Source organism: Crocodylus porosus, unplaced genomic scaffold (assembly GCF_001723895.1).
Source record: "Crocodylus porosus isolate Cpor-Errol unplaced genomic scaffold, CroPor_comp1, whole genome shotgun sequence".
Taxonomy (NCBI): domain Eukaryota; kingdom Metazoa; phylum Chordata; order Crocodylia; family Crocodylidae; genus Crocodylus; species Crocodylus porosus.
Window position 1 is genome coordinate 107,346,191 of NW_017728943.1, and position 6,225 is coordinate 107,352,415.

The 6,225-nt window shown below is 48.4% G+C and overlaps 1 long non-coding RNA gene across 1 annotated transcript in view; it reads left to right on the forward strand.

Moving 5' to 3' along the window:
* Window positions 1-1,863, forward strand: part of LOC109319291 — a 9,317-nt gene extending 7,454 nt beyond the window's left edge. Inside the window, exon 3 of the long non-coding RNA XR_002103464.1 lies at window positions 1,739-1,863. This is a non-coding gene — a long non-coding RNA (uncharacterized LOC109319291). The remainder of the gene's footprint in view (window positions 1-1,738) is intronic.
* Window positions 1,864-6,225: the final 4,362 nt, after the last annotated feature.

The following is a 6,225-nucleotide window of genomic DNA, read 5'->3' on the forward strand; positions in this document are numbered from 1 at the left end:
AACTGTAACTGAAGACATCGTTCTCCTACGCACCTAAGCGTAAGTCAAATAAATTTCCAACTTGTTTAAGAAACCGCTACGCTTCCCGTGCCTCAGTTTTCCATAGCCAATAGAACCCTGCCTGTTACCGTGTCTAATTGCCACCCCGGCCCACCGTGACTCTGGGGTTTAGTTCCCCACCCCAGGACAGAGGAGAAGTTTCATTTTTACCTTTGCTGTTGAATTTGTAATTCATTCTTTAACTTTTTGTTTGGTGCTCAGTTTTGACATCAGATTTGTAGGAAAACTGGTTCATAAGTCAATTTGATTCTTGTTTATGATAAGAATATTAAATATCTTCATAATGTTTCCTTTTAGATATTTGTTGTTGTTTCTAATGTTTGACTTGCAACACCTTTTATTTTCTGCATTACATGGTTAACAAGAGAGGTGATGTTAATGTTACTTGATCCATATATAGGGGTTACAATGAAATAATTGAGAATACTATTTCAATTCTATGTGTGTTGTTGTAAAGCTACAGGAAAGCTCTAGAGGCATTGCCTTATAAGATCAGCTGGTTGTTCTTCATGCACCAATAATATTCTAAAGAAAAATATCCATATCAAAATAGATTAGAAATATAATTTCTATTTTATTTGGTTTTGCAGCATGTTTAAAAAACAAACAAACCAAGACTTTGGGCTTATACTTTCCTGACGTTCTCACTGCGACATTAATATGTATTTTTTGCAGATAATTGTAAATATATTACTGCAAAAATACAGAGCCTTTCTGTGTAGTCTGTCTTGTCTGCATTGACCAAAACAGTTGGCCAAAATTCAGGATTCTGCAGGTTATTATGATTGAAAGGAAAAATAGATCATTGAATTGGGTGTCTCTTTGGGGTCTTTATTAATAAAGAATGTGTAAACTTCTTTTTTCTCTATGGTCAACAGAGGAATAGCAAGGCACTGAAAGCATTTATTGAGCTCTGCTGGCAAAGTGTAAAAAGCAGTTAGAATTGTGGGTGCACGCAGCCCCATCCTGGCTGGTATCGCCACAGGCCCAGTTGACAGAGAGTACCCTGAGATCAGGAACAGGACATAACATGCAGTATCTCCAGTCATCCCTGCCTTCCTCCCTCCCTCCCAATTCAAGACAGGGACAGATATGGTCATAGTCCTGCATGGGAACTTTTATCTCAGCTGCTCTGCTCTTGGTGCCAGGGTGACTCCTGGGTTGTGCACCTGGAGAAGTTAGCCAGTCCTGAAGGGGCACAGGAGCCCTCAGGAAGGGTGTATGTGTGTGTGTGTGTGTGTGCATGTGCGTGTGTGTGTGTGGTGGGGGGGACATGGTACACCAGCCTGCCAGGCCAGGCTGTTGCAGGGACAGTGCCTGAAAAAGCCCTGTGGCCCCAGCTTTACCATCCACTAGCCATGGGGCCCAGGAGGGAGTTCTTCTGCTCTCCATGGCCCCACTCCTGGGCCAGGTTCTGCTGCAGAGGAGCAGCACAGCCTTGGCGGAGATAGGCAGCCCTTGAGCTGAGACCAGCTGCTTGACATGAGCCCCAGGCGTGGGTGAGAGCCATGGATCTGGGGTCCCCAAAGGGAGAGACTGGGCCCTGAGGGCAGGTACTGAGGTGCCAGAGGTCCCATGTGGGAGAGCCAAGTGTCCACTGTGGTGATGACTCCCACCCCACATCCCCCGCCCTCCCCGTGGACCAGCACCCCTCAACTCTCTCAGAAAATGGGTCCAGGATCACACACTTGTCCAGCTTCTACATGGAAAAGTCCCTGGTCTTCATTCCTGACCCCTGAAAATAGGGTGCCGGGTAAAAAGCCCCCTACCCTGTGGCTCCCATCCAAGGTTTTGTGTTTGCTGAGTTCAGCCCATATAGCATTCCCTCTGACCCCTTCTCATCCTAACCACCCCTTCCAGATTATTTTACTGGTTTCTCAATGTTCTCCCCCCCAGCCCCCCCAGATCTCCTCCAAAAGTTTGCTGGTTTGGTTTAATTGGAAAGGGGGATCAAATTGGTATACAAGCAATGTTCAATAGGTTTCCTTTATTAAGCATGCAAAAAGTTTGGCAGCTGCAACATTTTATTAAACCAAGGCAAGTCTCTTCCTTGTTCCACTTCCCCTGCACACACTCTCTGGCGCTGGTGAAGAAGAAAGGAAGGGGACAGTGCCCTGGCAGCATGGGTTGTAGGCAGTGCTGCCCAGAATGCAGGACCAGAAGGAGCCTGCGGCAGGAGACCCATAGCCCAGTGCCAGGGCATGGGCACCTGAAGTCCTCTGGCTCTGCTTATGTGGGGAGGGCTTCCAGTCCATGAGAGTGAGGAAGTAGTTGGCCGGGGCTTTGCAGATCCAGACAGTCTGTTGTGTGGGACCCACAGCATCAGTGGGGAGCTCACCCTCTTCCCACACTCTTAACCCTCTGGCACGTATGCTTATGCTGCCAGGTCCAGTCCAGGAACCTTGCCTCTTTGGCCCAAACTTCACGGAAGACCCTCCCCCCTGGTCTTACAGATGTTGTGGAGGACAAATGTGGTGACAGTCAGTTGTGTCAGGTTCTCCATGTCTACCTGCAAGACGCCGGGTAGGACCACATAGAAATAGCCCTTGCAGTTGGTGAATGCCACGGCAGCCCAGCCTGGGCACAGGATTGGGATGTGGGTGCTGTATATAAGCACCATGCTGTTGGGGAAGCCCATGCAATAGAAGCCAGTGACCATCTCCTGTGGGTTGACGAGGCAGATGCAGCAGTCGTTCAGGATATCCTGGATGACCAGGCACACCTTCCAGTCAGCTTTTCTAGCTGTGGTCTTGCCCACATGAAACTCCCTGGTTGGGCATGGGTGGTGGGACACCGTGGTGGGGGCAGGCAAGCTGGAACACAGAGGCATGTGCAAGTCACAATGGTGGGTGGAAGCCCAGGCCAGGGCTGATCACAAGGGAGGGACGGCAGTGATGCGGCAGGGGATTGGGGGCATAGTGACCCATGCCTAACAGTGAATCAAGGGTATCTCACCTGTTTGGCTCCATCCAAGATTCTTCAGTAGCCCAAGGAGCCCTCAGGGCATGCAGGAAGGTATGGGAGAGTGCCCCCTACCCTCTCACTTTGGACAGTGTGGGCATGCTCTAAGCCCCCACCCCATAGAAGGCCTAACATCTGTTATGTTCACTCCCAACCTATCCCAGAGCTCTGTTAGCACAACATAGTACTTAGACCACTTCTGCCTCAAGCTTCTTGAACATTTATACTTAGTCTTAAATGCCAGTCTTTAATCCCAAACTCACTATCTTCTCTAAACAGTATCAGTTGTGTGTGCTGCCAGCTACTAACTGGACATGGACTACCACATCGTGGTTCAGACAGACCAAAATAAAGGAAAAGAAGCTGAAACTGTAGAAAGGGATGGTATTAACTGATCTTGTTGAACTCTTTATTAGTAGTAAACCTCTTCTTGGATGGTAACCTTGTCCTGGTGGACAAGCTTGGGTGTTCCAATGACATTCAGCGCTATGTCATCTGGAGTCTTATACTCCTGGTAGGGTGTCCTCTGGTGGACAGATCTGAGGTGAGGTCCCAGACTAAACGTGGTCCCAACTCCTGAAGACCCCAACAGCGGAACAGGCCTACTCGAGGACCTTCTGGCTCTCTATGGCTATGAAGGCAGACAAGGGCTGCAGCTGGATGGAGGTCCCTGGTTGTCTTGGACATCTTTGCCACTGGGTTCAGGACTCCCTCCTGTCAAGCTTGTGTGGTTGTTGCTTGCACACCAGCTTCCCCAAATTAAAAGATGTCATGTTCAGGCTCTGTCACATACATCAAGCTACAGCCCACATCGAAAAGAACTGTCTTTCTCAGGAAGCCAAGAAATGGCAGAGGTGCTCCGCCACCCCCACAAGGCACCACCTGACATATCTGTGGAAAAACTTGCAGAGCACAGACTGGATTCTTCAGCCACCTTAAAACTCACCTGTAATCCTCCCTCCCCCTGCTAGCCATCATCCTTGTATTGAATGATAGCCGATTGTAATACTGAAGTCCTTACATAGCTTTTTTCCTCTGTCATAGATTCATAGATGTTAGGGTTGGAAGGGACCTCAGTAGATCATCGAGTCTGACCCTCTGCATAGACAGGAAAGTGCTGGGTTCAGATGATCTCAGCCAGATGCCCATCCAACCTCCTCTTGAAGACCTCCAGGGTAGGGGAGAGGATCACCTCCCTTGGGAGCCCATTCGAGATTTTGGCCATTCTAACTGTGAAGAAGTTCCTCCCAATGTCCAGTCTAAATCTGCTCTCTGCTAGCTTATGGCCATTATTTCTTGTGACCCCAGGGGCGCCTTCAAGAACAGAGCCTCACCAATTCCCTTCTGCACCCCCGTGATGAATTTATAGGCAGCCACAAGGTCGCCTCTCAACCTTCTCTTGCGGAGGCTGAAGAGGTCCAGGTGCCCTAGTTTCTCCTTGTAGGGCTTGGCCTGCAGCCCTTAACCATACAAGTGGCCCTCCTCTGGACCCTCTCTAGGTTTCATGGTTTGATAGTTTCTAGGGTTGGAAGGGACCTGAGCAGATCATCGAGTCCAACCCCCTGCCGTGGCAGGAAAGAGTACTGGGGTCAAACGACCCCAGCAAGGTGTACATCTAGCCTCCTCTTAAAGACCACCAGGGTAGGAGCCAGCCCCACTTCTCTTGGAAGTTGGTTCCAGATCCTAGCCACCCTGACTGTGAAGTAGTGCCTCCCATTATCTAGCTTAAATCTACCCTCTGCCAGCTTGTGACCGTGGTTATCCACGTCCCTCTTGAAGTGTGGCGCCCAAAACTGCACGCAGTACTCCAACTGCGGTCTGACCAGCGTCCGATAGAGGGGAAGTATCACCTCCTTGGACCTATTTGTCATGCATCTGCTGATGCATGATAAAGTGTAGTTAGCTTTTCTGATGACTTCATTACACTGACAACTCATGTTCATCTTGGAATCCACTAGGACTCCAAGATCCCTTTCCACTTCTGTGCTACCGAGCAGGTCATTTCCTAGGCAGTAGGTGTGCTGGACATTTTTCCTCCCTAGGTGCAGCACTTTGCATTTCTCCTTGTTAAATTGCCTTCTATTGTTTTCTGCCCATTTGCAAAACCTGTCCAGGTCTGCCTGTAGTTGTTCCCTGCCCTCCAGTGTGTCTGCTTCTCCCTACAGTTTTGTATCATCTGCAAACTTGGATACAGTACATTTCACTCCCTTGTCCAAGTCACCAATGAAGATATTGAAGAGTATCGGTCCAAGGACCGAGCCCTGCGGGACCCCACTACCCACTCCCTTCCAGGTCGATACCAACCCATCCACTATCACTCTCTGAGTACGACCCTCTAGCCAATTTGCCATCCACAGGACTGTGTAATCATCCAAGTCACAGCCTCTTAACTTGTTCACCAGTATGGGGTGGATACCGTATCAAAGGCCTTCCTGAAGTCTAGGTAAACAATAACAACCCCTACTCCTGTGTCGAGGTGTTTTGTAACCTGGTCATAAAAAGAGACTAGATTAGTCAGGCATAACCTACCCGCTATGAACCCATGCTGGTTCCCCCTCAGCATAATTTTTCCTGCTGGGCTCTCACATATATGAGCCTTAATAATCTTTTCAAGGACTTTCCAAGGATGGAGGTGAGATTGACTGCCCTATAGTTGCCTGGATCCTCCTTCCTCCCCTTCTGGAAAATAGGGACCACACTGGCCCTTTTCCAGTCCTCTGGGACTTGGCCCATGTGCCACGAGTGCTCAAATATTCTTTCCAGTGGCTGTGCAATGTCATCGATCTGCGTACTCTGTAAATAAGTAGGGTATTCTTACCCCTATTTTACACAGGTGAGAATTGAGTCAGTGAAAGCTGAAGTAACTTGCCAAAACTTATTGACAATGTTGGGTGTAAAGCACAAGAGCATTTGATTGGGGTTCTTTTTTTGTGGCGGGAGAAGCTTTAAAGAAAAGGATAGGCTTGCGCCTTGTAGACTAACTCAATTAGATATATAGAATAAGCTTTCATGAGCTGAAGCTCACTTCAGTAGATGCTATAAAAGGATGTGCACAGAACAAAATGGAGTCTCTGCTTATGGCTGAAACCATGCTCTGCCAAATGAAATGGGTGTTAAAGGGTCATTTGAAAATGAAACGCTTTCAAAAGAATATGTATTCCCAAAGGGAAAAGTCTTGTGTTCTGTGTGGGTTTGTTTCAGCTT